Genomic DNA, 17,031 nt, shown 5'->3' with positions numbered 1-17,031 from the left:
CAAATAATTTTTCTTTATTAGAGAAAAAAAATTTATTTCCAGTTTTAAGAAATATCCATTGTTCAAACCTGTCCCATATATGTTTAATACATGTACATTCACAAAGTAGATGAGTAACTGTTTCACGGTGTACATTACAAAAAGTACATTCTTTTTGTTGAGCTAAATTAATTTTAAACAATATTTCATTTGTATATAAAATATGTTGCATTATTTTGAACTGAAACCAACGTAAATTCACATCGGTAGTACAACTGAATCCAATAGAGCAATACGATTGCCATTGCTTGTCATTCATATCGAATATACACTTCCACTTAAGGAAACTTTTACATTCCACTTTTCTTTTCTTTTTAAGAATCGTATAGATGTGTGAACAACCTTTATTATATTTCATAACAAGTGCTATTGTATCAGGGATAATAGGTTCTTGGAACTTGCTAAAGTGTGTGCCATTGCTAAAACCGTCTCTTATAGCATCACATAATCCACGGTAAAAAATAAAATTTATTTGAACATTGTATTTTTCCTTAAGGTCATTCAAAGAGAGGAAATTGCCATGTACATCTAAAATATCATTAACAAAACGAACACCCCTATTATTTAGAGATCTACTGTGAATTGAGCTATTACCTATTTTGATAAAATCATTATTCCATAAGGGTTGGCAAGGTATATCATTACAGTGCATAGATAACAGTGTGCTATAAGCTAAGAACATTTCTTTCCAAAAGGGATTTTTAATTTCGTGTGCCAGTCTAAAAAAATAGCTATTTCCCATATAAAGATCCAAGTTTTGCGTTTTATGCAAAAAAGACTGAAGAAGACAAATAATATTACCGTCAATGGAACCGTTTATCATTTTTTTTCATCCAAGAAATTTTCAATGACTGGCAATGCAGATTTATGTCTATCATTTTTACTCCACCTTCAGAATAACTCTGAGACATTTGATTTCTACTTACTTTATCTGGTTTCTCTCCCCATATGAATCTATGAAATTGGGAATTTACATCTTTTAGAAATAACTCACTTGGATTCGGGAGAGAAAGAATTAAGTAGTTCAATTTAGACACAAACAATGACTTGACAACCGTAACTCTTCCCAGGACCGTCAGGTAACGTCTTAACCATGAAGTCATTTGACCTTTGATCTCTTTAAACTTTTCATTGTAATTATGCACCGTCATTTTCTGAAGATCTGTACAAAAATCTATACCTAAATATCTGAAGTATTCATCAAATACCCAATTCAAATTCCTATTGGCAAGAATACAGTCTTTCTTGTTCTTATATCCTCCAATCCATATTGCATGTGTCTTGGTTATATTAACAGTCAAACCTGATATTGTTTTATATTTTTCCAAGATGTCAAAAGCACTACTCAATTCTCTTTCTGAACCGTTTAATGTCAGAAGAGTGTCATCTGCATACTGTAATATTTTATGACATTTACCAGAGGGCATCCTCAAACCATCTATTGACGTTGATTGTCGAAACAAAACGCCAAGTATTTCAGCACATAATAGAAAAATATATGGAGACAATGGATCTCCTTGGCGACAGCCCCGCTCTATTGAAAATCTGGGAGACAGGTTTCTATGAGGCGCCGAATGTACCAATATTATATAGAACAATTATTTGTTATATAATCATTATTTATTAAATAATAACTATTATTTATATATAATTTACATTTTATTTGTAAATAACTACTATTATATAAAATATCATTTCTAATTATTTATATATAATTCCAAGTAATACTTCATTATTTGTAAATAATAATAGTTCGACATTCCATTATTTATAAATAATGATTATTTGTTTTTCATTATCTATAAATAATGATTATTTGTTTTTCATTATTTATAAATAATGATTATTTGTTTTTCATTATTTATAAATAATGATTATTTGTTTTTCATTATTTATATATAATGATTATTTGTTTTTCATTATTTACAAATAATGATTATTTGTTTTTCATTATTTATAAATAATGATTATTTGTTTTTCATTATTTATAAATAATTATTATTTGTTTTTCATTATTTATAAATAATGATTATTTGTTTTTCATTCTTTATAAATAATGATTATTTGTTTTTCATTATTTATAAATAATGATTATTTGTTTTTCATTATTTATAAATAATGATTATTTGTTTTTCATTATTTATAAATAATTTGTTGAGTTTTCCATTATTTATAAATAATGATTATTTGTTAAATAATGAAAACGTCTACTTCATTATTTATAAATAATTTTTTCGAGTGCACCATTATTCTCATTATTTATAAATAATCATTATTTAATGTTCGAGTTTTCCATTATTTATAAATAAAGATTATTTGTTAAAGGAGAATGAAACTCTTGGAGCAAGTTAGCTTTTGTGAAAGCAGACAAATCAAAGAATAAGATCAACAAAAGTTTGAGTATAATAGGACTAGCAATAGAAGAGTTATGAGCATTTGAATGTCGAGATCACTAATGCTATGGAGATCCTCCCATTGGCAATGCGACCAAGATCTATGATGTCACAGATGAACAACTCTCCCCTTTTGGACACTGAAAATATACCCCAAAACATCTCTTTTTGCTCATTCTAATCATATGACAAACGATTCATCAATGATATAATGTTGTGAAACCTCTGTACTTGTCCTCTCATAAAGAGAACACCTCACCTTGTGATAGACTCTATAAAAGTGAGAATATAAGTGAAATAAGTACTAAAGTAATGAGGGAGTTGTACGTGGGTGACATCACAGATCTTGGTCGCATTGCCAATAGGAGGATCTACATGGCATTAGTGATCTCAATATTCAAATGCTCATAACTTTCTTATTATTTATCCAATCTTCCTCAAACTTTCAACAATATGTTTCTTTGATTTTTCTCTTTGATATGGATTCAGCTGGTTTCAAGGGTTTCATTCTCCTTTAAATAATGAAATATCTACTTCATTATTTATAAATAATAATTTTGTTTCAATATCCCATTATTTATAAATAATCATTATTTATAAACAATTTTTACAGTTTGCCATTATATACAAATAATCATTATTTATATACAAATAACCATTATTTATTAAATAATGCCATTATTTATTAAATAATGCCATTATTTATTAAATAATGCCATTATTTATTAAATAATGGAAAACTCGCTATAACATGCAAATGTGGGACCGCCCATGATATGAATATTCATGATGCGATTTCCTTTTTCGTGATTTTTCTTCACAAATTTTTGTCCATTTCCTCTTCATAATGACATTTCTTGAAGCAATTTTCTAGGGATATGGTCTGATTGTAATATTCTTCATTTTCTATATAACTTCGTCTTCGTAGAAATATCAAAAAGTGTAATTTTATACGATTTTTCCTACAGTTCACAATCCCCATAGGCGCGCGTGTACGGTAGGGACAACCGGTGAATCGACGGAGTGCTCTTCATCGAAATACTACGTTGGTTGGTCCCCGGAAGTGGCGGGCGGAATTTAGCCCGAATCCTCGATGGAAGTCGATCAAGTGCATATGAGCTGAGAGAGTGAAATATCAGTGTACTTGTACAGGCCCTTCTACTTTTTATAAATATTTCTTGTTGCTTTTTTTGTTAAGTTAATTTTTCCTGGTGTAGAGATAAGTTTCAGTTCTAATAATGCACTTCAAATACATTTTGGAGTGTCTGTTTGAGGCGTTTGGGGCGATTTCACCCTGGCCCCAAAATGCTCGCAACGACAATACGGGGGCATGATGACCCCTAATTTTTTTAAAACTTATTTTTCTATTGAAAATTATCACAAAATTCACCAAAAGTGTGCACGAAAGCCTTCGTATTTCACTTTTAAAACTCCAAAAAGTGCCCAAATGACAAGCTTGGTCGCTTCGCTGTGTCGCTTTCAACTTGAGAACGTTTACGCGTCTGCTTCCCCCCCCCCCTCCTCCGAAAGAAATTCTGTATACGGCCATGCTCTAAAGAGCCTGGCACATTGATTTATGTATACTTCATTTTCATTATTTTTATCTCATTATCATCATGGCCTTACGCAGAATTTTTTCCGGGGGGGGGGGGGGGTTGGGGGGAGCAGGACGCGCGTAAACACATTTGCATGTTATAGCGAGTTTTCCATTATTTAATAAATAATGGCATTATTTAATAAATAATGGTTATTTGTATATAAATAATGATTATTTGTATATAATGGCAAACTGTAAAAATTGTTTATAAATAATGATTATTTATAAATAATGGGATATTGAAACAAAATTATTATTTATAAATAATGAAGTAGATATTTCATTATTTAACAAATAATCTTTATTTATAAATAATGGAAAACTCGAACATTAAATAATGATTATTTATAAATAATGAGAATAATGGTGCACTCGAAAAAATTATTTATAAATAATGAAGTAGACGTTTTCATTATTTAACAAATAATCATTATTTATAAATAATGGAAAACTCAACAAATTATTTATAAATAATGAAAAACAAATAATCATTATTTATAAATAATGAAAAACAAATAATCATTATTTGTAAATAATGAAAAACAAATAATCATTATTTATAAATAATGAAAAACAAATAATCATTATTTATAAATAATGAAAAACAAATAATCATTATTTATAAATAATGAAAAACAAATAATCATTATTTATAAATAATGAAAAACAAATAATCATTATTTGTAAATAATGAAAAACAAATAATCATTATATATAAATAATGAAAAACAAATAATCATTATTTATAAATAATGAAAAACAAATGATCATTATTTATAAATAATGAAAAACAAATAATCATTATTTATAAATAATGAAAAACAAATAATCATTATTTATAAATAATGGAATGTCGAACTATTATTATTTACAAATAATGAAGTATTACTTGGAATTATATATAAATAATTAGAAATGTTATTTTATATAATAGTAGTTATTTACAAATAAAATGTAAATTATATATAAATAATAGTTATTATTTAATAAATAATGATTATATAACAAATAATTGTTCTATATAATATTGGTACATTCGGCGCCTCATAGGTTTCCATTGATTAAAACACAAGATTGAGCATTTTCATAAAACACATCAAACCATTTAACAATGGTCGGACCAAATTTAAAGAAGTGTAGTACATTGCGAATAAAGTCATGAGAAATTGAATCGAATGCCTTCTCAAAATCTATAAGTAACAATAAACCGGGAATATCGTTTAATTCAGTATATAATAATATATCATATAACAAGCGGATGTTTTCTCCGATAAAGCGTCCGGACATAAACCCTTTCTGATTCTCATGAATAAGAAGAGGGAGTACATTCTTCAATGTAATAGCTATACAAGTAGATCCTATTTTGTATACAACATTTAATAATGATATGGGTCTCCAATTTTTTAAATAGTGTCTATCTTTACTTCCTTTGGGGATTAAAGTAATAACTCCTAACTTCTGTATGTAAGGCATACCAGATAAAAATGAATAGTTTAAATATCTAACTAAAAATATATGGATTTCCTTCCAAAAATGTTTAAAAAATTCAACAGTGAATCCATCTAGACCAGGAGATTTATTGTTTTTCATATTTGTTAGGGCATAATAAACCTCGTCGGTGGAGAGCTCTCCTTCTAAATTCCGTGACATAGCATTTGTTAATTTATTTAGTTCATCTTTGTTTATCATTGCATTTAAATCAATATTTATAACAGGGTGCCTTTCATATAGTTGTGAATAAAAAGAAACAATTTCTGATGTAATATCCTCATGTGTTGTTACTTCCTTATTTTCATTGGTAATCAATTTGCATATTCTTTTATTAACAACATTTTTCTTTTCTAAATTGAATACAAAATTATATAGGGAATACAAAAGAATCCCAATCATTGACAAAGCATTCCATGGGGATTTGACATTCCATGTCGGAGGCGACTGGTTTCTGAAGAGGCGATAAGCATCGTTTTGGATCAATTTCTATTGTAAATTTCAAATTAGTTACGGACAGGGGCGTCGATCCATTTTTCAGATGGGGGGGGGGGGCAAATCATGAATCAACGTTCCAAAGGCGCTCGATCACACAAAACAAACTAACTCACGCACACACACTCACCAACCCACATACACACACACATACACATAGGCATATATATATATATATATATATATATATATATATATATATATATATATATATATATATATATATAATATATATGCCTATGTATGCTTATATATATATATATATATATATATATATATATATATATATATATATATATATACATAGTCTATATATGACATATATATATATATGAATTTTTTTAGTATACTAACCTGAAAACAGGAAAAGGGTACCTGTTTTGGACTGTTTGTAGTAACTCATGAGGAGGATACATACCTCACTAACGGATAATGCGAGTGCAGAGAGCGAGCTGAAATTTCTTTAAATGCTGACCTGAAAGTTTGATATTCTAAGCATTTTGGCAAAAATGATTAAGATGGGTATCTAAAATAACAATGAATGCGAGCGCGAAGCTCACGAGCTAAAAATTTTGATATTTTGATCTTAAAAAATTGACAATTTAAATGACGTTTTTAATACAGAACAAGATGTATATCCAATAAACGATTATTGCAAATCGAAGCGGGAGTTCTTTTGAGATTGAGAACTAAAAACGGGACATTCTATTCACCTATATATTTAATCATGAAAAGTATGGGATTTTGCTATAGAAATGATGCGAGCGCGAAGCGCGAGCTGAAAATTCTTATATTCCAATCTGAAAAGCGGACATCTTGAGCACGATTTTAAATAAAGAACGAGTTGTGTATCTCGATCTCGCTTGCCGATATCTGTGTAGCATTACAATCTTATTTTATTTTTGCACATACGGAATTATGTTTGCCCCCAATATTTTCATTGGTGGGGCGATCGCCCCCCCCCCCCCGGAACGATGCCTCTGGTTATGGAGACCAAAAGGAAGCCCTTGTGATATATTCATGCCAACATAATATGAAAGAATCGTAAAAAAAGACATAAACAACTTTTTAACTACTTACAATATTGATAAATTGCAGCATTTTCTGACAATTCGTGCTATTTTAGAGCTCACTCACTGTGCGTGTAGGCCTATAATGTGCGTTCTTGCGTGAATCTTAGGTAATCAACTTTTAATGTTACTCGAATTATAGTTATTAATTCTCTTTGCAGATACATTTTATGCCCACTAAACGTAGTAACGCACAATGCATGATTAACTGGACAAGCCAAGTTAGACTTTTATCTTGTTGGTCCGAGAAACTGTCGCCAAATGAACATGTCTGTATTGGAAGACATTAATGAATCTTATCGTCGGCTCGTCACGTGAATTCATTCATTCACTCTAGGATTTCATATTGCAATATAGCATAGGTCAATTACAAGAAAGTAAATACAGATTGCATTTTAAGATTACGAAAGAGAGCCGTGCGGCTTTGTACTGGGTCGGGATATTTTGCACATGCTGATCCTTTATTTTGTATAGACTGAAAACATTGAAAGTTACTGATATTCATAATGAATCACTTGAATTAAAATTAGTTACCTTTATAATTTCATGATGATTTTACTTTGAATAGAGACATTTATAGCTATCCAACTAGACATATTTTGGTTTTCATTTATTCACTCCAAGAAGTGCCTTAGCTCATAAATCAATAAAATATGTAGGACCTAACATTTGTAATTCACTACCTTTTAATATACCAATTTGTAACAATATTTTATCATTCAAAAAGGATAAAGGCCCGGGATAAAGGATTTATGTCTCTCCAAATACTCCAAATAATGATGTCCATATCTTAATATGCTTTAGGAGCATTATTTTAGTTATTGTATTAATTTAATTTTGTTCTGGTTTTTATGAATGCTTATTTCGAGACATGTTTTAGTTAAACGAGTTACTTATACACACGATGTTATTTAAGGGTCCCGCACTTCAAACACTTATTTGTTTATGCTTAGTTCCTACTGTGTATTATTATTATCCATGTATCATTATATTCTGTCAATTTATTTCTTGTTATGCATGGTGAAAAATAAAGCAAACAAACAACCAGACATGGGCTGGTACTAGGCGGGTATATTCCTAAACATAATAGCAGGGCCCGCTGGGAGTGAACGGAACTGAAGTGGGTATACCCTGGGTGAATATACCGTTATTATTATTGTTACTATTATCCTTCCCAGGCGCGGATCCATGAGGGGGCCGAGCCGGCCCCGGCCCCCCTATTTTTTGACAACCTGCAGAAAAAAGTGTACACTTTGACTTGATAGAAACTATGAAAAACAGAAAGAAAAGAAAGAGGTATCATACCCATGATGGGTAATTTACAGCCTCGTAACGGCTGGCCCGACCCCGAAAGGAAACAAGAAAAAGGTGAGGGGAAGAATTGGAAAATAGACTTTATATAAAAATGTTCGCTGGCGCTTCGCGCTCGCATTGCCTGTGTAATGAATCCCATTCAAGAGGATTAAATGGCACATATATATTCAGTTCTGAAATCAATTTGCACACAATATTTTAGCTCGCACATCAAGCTTTCATTATTTTGTTTGATTTACACAAATTGTTTATATATATCAAAATTTTCAGCTCGCGCTGCGCGCTCGCATTGTTTGATTTGTGAGTTACCTATACTCTTTGGAAATTCTTACCAAAATTTGTCAAAATGCTCCTTTATCATGTCAGTATATCAAAAAATTAAGCTCGTGCTTCGCGCTCGCATTTAATTGTTTGAGACACACAGCTTGTTCTTTATTTAAATAAAAACGCGCTTAGACTGTCCAGTTTTCAGGTCGGAATATCAAAAATGTTGAGCTCGCGCTTCGCACTCTCATTATTTAATTGGTGATACTTATATCCTCTTCATTAATTACTAAAAAACGGTCCTCATCGAGTCCCTTTTCACGTTACTATAATAAAATTTCGACTCGCGCTTGCATTGTTTAGTTGGATACTTATCTTATTTCATGATTATAAAATCTCCTCAGAATCTTCAGGTCTAAGAACATAAAATATCAAAGAATTTGAGCTCGCACTTTGCGCTCGCATTATATAACCACATGAGATACCTTATCTTGTTTATAACAATAAAAACTGACATATACCTTAAAACTTCAGTCTTTACTTAGGACTTCCCCCTGAAAAACCAACAAAAAATCAGATTATAGCGGCCAATCGAGAAAAATGTTGATGAAAATATTTTTCGGCCCCCCCCCCCCCCCCCCTATTGGCGAAAGCTGGATCCGCCCCTGCTTCCTAACAGATTCCTGATGTACGTAAAGAAAAGCATCCGTGATAACAGAAGGAAAGATGTTAAAGAAACCCCTTCAATTGCAAGAAGTACAATGCCTAATAACGCATAATGCACCAATAAAGAGTTTTCTTGCAATTTATAGCACTTTTTTCAGACAACGAGCCCTAGTCCTTGTTGTCTTCATTTCTAAATGAAACCCATGCCAAACATGGACCTATTGTGCCAAATAACCCACTTACTGCATGAAATCCCTTGCAAATTACGCTTGACAATTGGACATTAAGCCATCCGCTGCATGATCTTATCTCTCATGTGATTTAAGAATGTATCCTGGAAATCTCTAACCAAAAAAGATAGCACAAATTTTCAAACTTATACAAAAGGTGGTTTTAGACCGCCTCGAAGTTCGTCAGTTCCAGGTATTTTCTTATCGGGAAATACCAGGTAATATTGGCAAGAATGAAAGCAAATTACGCGTATTCTCCCCCCAAAAAGGAACCCACTAAATAGTAGGTACTTGTCAAAATTACGAGAACTTTCGCGGGGATAGGCTACACAATTCAAACTTTTACGAACTACAAATCTCGGTAAGCGTTGAAAGCAATTGCAACTGCAAAATGCCTTCATGTATCACAAATAATACTAATCTACTAATCTGCTATTATTTGTTTTAGGTGAGATTCCCCTGATCAACAATCCTCATATTTTTCTCCACTCATCTTAAGTTTTTTTTTTCATAACTTTATTAAACCGCTGAGGTCTTATGTGTGTGGTTGATTTTGAATGTTTTTGTTGAGAATCCATTGATTGAGTATGGGAGTGTCTTACGTGTGACTGAGGATGAGATTGGGAGAACGAGGAAGGCGGGGGTGCAGAGAGAGAGAGAGAGAGGGGGGGGGGGTGAGAGAAAGGAGGGTGTGTTTAATGTTGAGTGACGGTGCGTGTTATCAAGAGTGCGTATTTGGTCGCACATGTGCTTTGTATGTTGTCCTTTTCTTATTTTTAACCTGATACTGCTCTGACATAATCCTCTTTGAATCTACTTAAGCTTTTTACTTCATATATACTTTACTTTATTTTTTAGATCTCTATTGTTATAATTGGAAATGATTTGTATGCATGTATAGATGTCTTTTAACATGACATCGATGAAAACAGCCTTGCTGCATCGATAATTGTTTCTTTAAATTAATCCTGTATAAATATGTTGAATAAATAAATAAATAATTACGTTCAAGTTGAAAGCACACATGGAAACCACATTTTTATTATAGGTGTGATGTCAGTGGTCTGACCATAAGAAAAACTTACGTTCTTGTATAATCATGGAGCTATTAATAGCTCTATGGTATAATCATGAGTAGGCTACCATCCGACACAAGGTCACCATTTACTGTGAATTAAATCTAATGCGTATAATTATAGCTGTTCTATCAGGTCAATAATCATTTCCTTATCACTTTGAATTTCCACTCGGTTGAGAACGAACGCTACTTGGTAACGTGACTCATTAGTATAGCTTGAAGTACAACCCCGGATATTCGTTTTCTTTAACAATTAAGGGGTTTGAATTTTAAGCCTACTTGGGAATTAATTATTGACCACTGACCAGTGTGTATGAAATTGGTGCTGGACTCGTCTTAAGACCCATAGGGTCTGTGTTTGCCTACGAACGAGCTTGCCCCGGGGATGGCATGCATGAATTTCTTCAGATCTTCAGAAAAATGTCCTATATTCATTTAAAGAAATCGCTTCTTTTCTTTTTTTTTCGCTATAAGTAAACGTATTTCAAATCAATCATGATATGTGTTATTATTATCATTATTAATTATTATTTGTACTGCGCTTTTCCCATTAGGCCCAAAGCGCTTACAATGAATTAATTAAATGTAATATTTTAAAAACTACAAAGTACGAAAGAGATGAGTTTTTAATGACTTTTTGAAAATTGCTAATGTTGGAGACTGTCTAATTATTAGTGGCAGGTCGTTCCAGGATTTTGAAGCCGACACCGTAAAAGTTCCGTCACCAGCTTGTGTACGAGTTAATGAATATGTGAGGCGAAGGTGATCACTGGCCGACCTAAGTGCTCTAGTTGGCGTATACAGATTCAAGCAGTTACTTAAATACTGTGGAGCCTGTTTATTCAGTGTTTTGTAGACAATCAAGAGTAATTTGAACGTAATTCTCTGTTTAAAAGGAAGCCAGTGAAGAGAATTAAAGAGTGGTTGGGAAGGATGATCTCGGGAAACATGTAAAATTAATCGTGCTGCCCAATTTTGTAGTCGTTGAATACGGATTAATTGATTAGAGGGAATTGTATATATATATAGAAAGGAGCCTGCAATAATCGATACGAGACAGAACCAATGAACGAACAGCATTGTGACAGGCAGACTGGTCAATGAACCTTCTGATCCCGCTTCTGATTCTAGAAATGTTCCTTAAATAAAAAGTGACTGTGCTACAGATATGAGAGATATGGTACGACATTGACATGCGGGAATCAAATATGACACCGAGGTTTCGTATTTTTTCTGATGGTCTAATGAGTGTACCATCAACATCAAGTTGTTGGCTCTATTCAGCCAAATCGGAACAATGATTCTTTAACTTGCAATTACCAGTTTTGTACGGTTTCAGGGAAGGCATGGCTTTAATTTGTTGATGTATCTCCTTTGTTAATTCACCCCTTCCCCTCCCCCACCTCCTTCTCATCACCAATAGTGATTAAGATTGCATATCACTACAGAAAAGATATATATTCTCCAATTTGTGCAGCAAATCAGCCAGTACAGCTACGTACAGGATACTGCTGATTGCCGAACAAAAGAAAAGGTGAAAGTTGAATTACTTACTAGCCATCAAATACACTCCAAATTGCACTGAAACGAGAAGGCCAGCGGTCGCTTGCTCGATGTCGAGTTGGATGACCAAGGGTGGGATGAGAACTGACAGTGACTTGACCAGTCCAACGGCTATGAAGTGGCACATGAACTTCGCTACGACAATAACATACCGCCACGCATCCATCCTTGATGAACTACTGTCGGGCAGTGACAAAAGTTGCCATTTTCCAAATCGGTTGTCCAGCTGTAATTGCGTGCAGAGCTCATCTCCTTGCAATAAACCCAGCCCTGCAATGCTCATACCAGGGAAGTGTTATACTTCCCTGCTCATACCATAGCTATGGCCTATGCTCATAGGACCTACTATTAAACCATCACGAGCCGACATGCAAATTGCGTCCTTCGCTCAGTGTTTGATCATCTCTTATGCAATTTACCCTTTTATTGACCGGTTTACTGATTGGGTATTGATGTACTACAGTCATGGGCGCCGGAAGCGCTGTCGCCAAGAAACGCTCAGACCGGACCCGATATCACTAACGCGCGTGAACGCTAGTTACTCGAGCAACATTGTGTGGAGCGTTGTGGCCCAGTGGATTAGTCTTCGGACTTTGAAACAGAGGGTCGTGGGTTCGAATCCCAGCCATGGCGTAATTTCCTTCAGCAAGAAACTGATCCACAATGTGCTGCACTCAACCCAGGTAAGGTAAATGGGTACCGGTAGGAAGTAATTCCTTAAAAAGCTGTGTGCGCTATGAACGCCTAGCTTAGCCGGGTAATATAGGAGCGCCTTGAGCGCCTTGAGCACCTAACAAGGTGGATATAAATATCATTATAAATACCCTATATTGTTATTATTATTATTATATGGAATCTATGTCATAGCTGTCAAGCCCAGAAACCATAACATCTCGAGGCGGGAAATTGGAATATTGAGAGTATAGGTCCTAGAGTAATATTTCTTGAAAATGTGTGTAGTTCTGCAAATGACTGTAAAACAGAAAAGGTTAAAGAGTTAAAGAGGCTTGAGTAGTTGGATTATTGGATAAATGAGAAGATGCTAGCTTGAGTCGGCGAATGGAGTGCAGAGCAGGAGTACTCATCTATCAACTACTCAAGCCTCTTCAACCTTTTCTGGTTTACTGTCTTTTTCAGGACTACGCTCATTAAAAAAAAATTTACTCGACTATCAACTGTCCACTTCCTCCCCTATATATATCAATTTCACTTCTTCCTCTATCCACTTTTTCGAAAACTCCACATGGTGTACCGTCAACCACATCCGCTATTGGAATGTAATTGTTTTCTTCTAAATAATGTTACATAATGTACATTATGAACTGCGGTAGTTTGTTAATCAGTTCATGATTATTTACAAATGAATATTTCCTGGAATTTGATATTCATCATTTCCTAGTTATGGTCACATTTTCCCCAGAAAATATGTAAAGAAAAAAGAAGATTTTGAAGGAGTCATCCAAAAGTGCTTCCCAGCCATACAAAACATGCAAAAAGGAAACACATAAATCGAGTAATGTTTTAAACTTTAATGATTTTCAGAAAAGTTTTAAATTGTTAGACAATTAAGCTTGTCATATTTCTTTTTCCTCCAGTTACAAAATATGAAACGTATTGCCCATGCATGGATAATCAGGGACTATCTCTAATGCTGATGTCAGAAATGATTTGCATAGACTGGGGATTTAAGCGCTTATCGACGTCTGCCACGTCAGAACAGTATGACATTTTGAATTTGAAAAGACATTAATTAGAATTTCTTTTGCTTCTGTTGTTACGCTTCTGCTTAATACACTCCTTGTTCTGACATGAATTACTTGAAAATTATGATGATTGTGCTCTCTCGCGTCGTCCGTGTATGTAAATGTACACAAATAAATGTTTCTGAAAGGATATTGCATGAAAATGTAATTTCTGGTAGTTTGAGTCAATATAAGCGTAATACGTAATTTAGTTGATCAGACATGAAAACCACATTCCGAAGCGATCGTTTTGCGCGTAGATATCATAGGTTCTCATAAATTATGAGTATAGGCTTTCGTAGTGAATTCTATGTTTACTTCTCAAGAAATTTATTTTTGAATGCTCTTAGAAACGCAACTTTTATACTCCATTTTTACACAAAGTCCTTACCGTGGGGGGTCCCACACCCTCTCCCGCTCGATCGCTTCGGTAACTCACGCTGTCAAAAATATTGTGCCCCCTTCGGGATTTTGCCCCCCTAAAACTGAAAGTGTTCCGGAGCGCCTGACTACAGTGCGTATAAAAAAACGGGACAGTTTTGAAAAGTCTATCAAAATTTCGTTTCAAATTATGATGTCTATATTTTGATGTTAAAAGATGCTCTAATGTCTTATCTTTAATTCAAATGCCATTTAAAAAATTTAGTTTCGTTCATTCATGCTTGAGCTAGCGAACACGAAACGTTTTTGTCAGGTGTTCAAAAAAAAAGGCTTGCGCCAAATGGCATAAAATATTGATCATCAGAATTCTTGCTAATTAATTGCTTATTCTTTATGTTCTGTTGGAAATAAATCTGAATCTAATCAGTAAATCTCCTGTTAATCTTTTCATTATCTTTGCCATAAAAAGATTTTCGAATTCTATTCATTTTGAAATCTTACTTGAATTGTTCTGTATTTGTTTATATGGTATCTTACAGCAGTGAAAGTGTATCTTCATGGATACACATGTAGTATTACCCAAGGATCATATGTACCAAGTATGAACGTAATTGATACAGAAATAAAGAAATGAGAGCAAGTTGAACAAAAACTTCAAAAAAGGATGGACATGAATAAATATCATTTGACCTTTTGACCCCTAGATGACCTTCGACCTCATCATCCTCATGGACACATATTAAGGATCATATATTCCAAATATGAACATAATTGATGAAGAAATAAAAAAAATGAGAGCAAGTTGAATAAAAACTAGCTAGAAGTCTGATGATCAATATTTTCTAATTTTATGCCATTTGGTGCAAGCCTTTTTTTTAACCCCTTACAAAAACTTTCGTGTTCGCTCAAGCATGAACGAAACTCATTTTTTTAATGGCATTTGAAAGATAAGAAATCAGAGCATCTATTAACATTAACATATACACATCATAATTTGAAACAAAATTTTGATAGACTTTTCAAAACTGTCCCGTTTTTTTTAATACGCACTGTATAGGCATTTTAAATGCAAATGTCAACACTCCCAAGGTATAGGGCACTGGCTTAGGGCCCATTGGGAAACATTTTCGACGATACAGGTTGAGGTCTGGCCGAGGTCGGGAGAGCGAGGGGGAGGGGGTATAATATCCTCTCGACCATATCCCATCCACTCAACAAAGTTCTACCATGAAGCATATGGGCGTCACTCCGAACTTGAGTCTTTCTTTTGGGGGGAGGCAATATACTTATACCTCATTTTTAGGACCCCAAAAGAACAATGCCATTCAGTAAATTCCACTTATATTAAAAATGGACTTCCGCCGCAAATATTTCTTGATTTTCATGTATTTTGCTAGTGATTTTTATATGGAAATAAATAAAATATATTGCTATACTACCCCACCCTCTCTCTATCTCTCTCTCTCTCTTTCTCTAGTATATGCTCTTTCACGCTGTTTTGTTTCATTGGTGATCTGCGTTTCAGTGATTGTATATTTATCAGCAGTTTGATTACATCTGGGGAATTTGCTACCCTAATTCTTTCCTTTTTAAGCCAATTCCTCCTTTCGATAACACTTTGGCTGTAATCTTTTCTTTTTTAATCGCAATTAAATTCAATTGAATTATATTCAATTCAATATCGACAAGAATATGAATGTATTTATATAAATTAAAACATATTTCATAAGGCCTAAATGAATATTGCGATCGTGAAGCGCGAGTCCTCTATTTTGACTATATATTGACCTGAAAAGGGAATATTTTTGAAAAGATTTTTGTATGAATTCATCAAGAGGATACATGTCTCACTTATCAAATCATGCGCGTTCGAAACGCGGGCTTAATTTTTTTTAATTCAGACCTGATAACTGGACATTATAGGCACTTTCAGTAATCTTAAAAAGGATACAGCGAAGCAGCGAAATTTCTTGCTGAAGAAAAACACGCTATGGTTGGGAATCGAACTCACGTCCCTCAAATTGAAAGACGAGAGTCGTAACCACTAGACCACGACGCCCCCGAAATGAGAAAAATATGAGTGCACAATCAATCTCATTAAATTGTTGGGTGCGTTGTCTTTGCTATGATATGGCAGAAGTTAGAATGTACCTCGCAAATGCATCGATTGTTTTTATTTAATTCAATTCAATTTCAATTCTGGCACCCTGCTCCCTCTTTCTCTCTCTCTCTCTCTCTCTCTGTTCTCCTTCTTATTATTTTCCTCCTCCTTTTTGTTCTTCATCTTCGACGACCTTCTTCTTCTTCTTCTTTGCCTTCTTGTTCTTTAAACCTTTTATCTTTTGACAAGCCCCTCACTTTATTCTCTTAGCCCATTTCTCTTCCCCATTTCCCCCTTGCCTTTATACCTTCTTTTAACAACAAAAAGTTACACTTATTCATCTCCTCTTACTCTTTTCTATTGACAATTTAGACTTTGTTGTTTAATCCTGTATGAATTTCACAGATTTATTCGTAAATATTTGCCATAATAATGGCCCAAGCATTACTTACATTGTGCCATTCAAATTGGACCTCTCAATCCTTTACCCATCCACGCCCATATATGCCGCCCTCTGCCCCTCCCCGCTCCTGGTACCCTTGGCCCTAATACCTATTAGCGATGAATATATATATATCTATCTTGTCTCGATCGTCCCGTCCACTTGTCT

This window comes from Lytechinus pictus, chromosome 1, assembly GCF_037042905.1.
Source record: "Lytechinus pictus isolate F3 Inbred chromosome 1, Lp3.0, whole genome shotgun sequence".
Classification (NCBI taxonomy): Eukaryota; Metazoa; Echinodermata; class Echinoidea; order Temnopleuroida; family Toxopneustidae; genus Lytechinus; species Lytechinus pictus.
Note: the sequence above shows the minus strand (reverse complement) of the source record.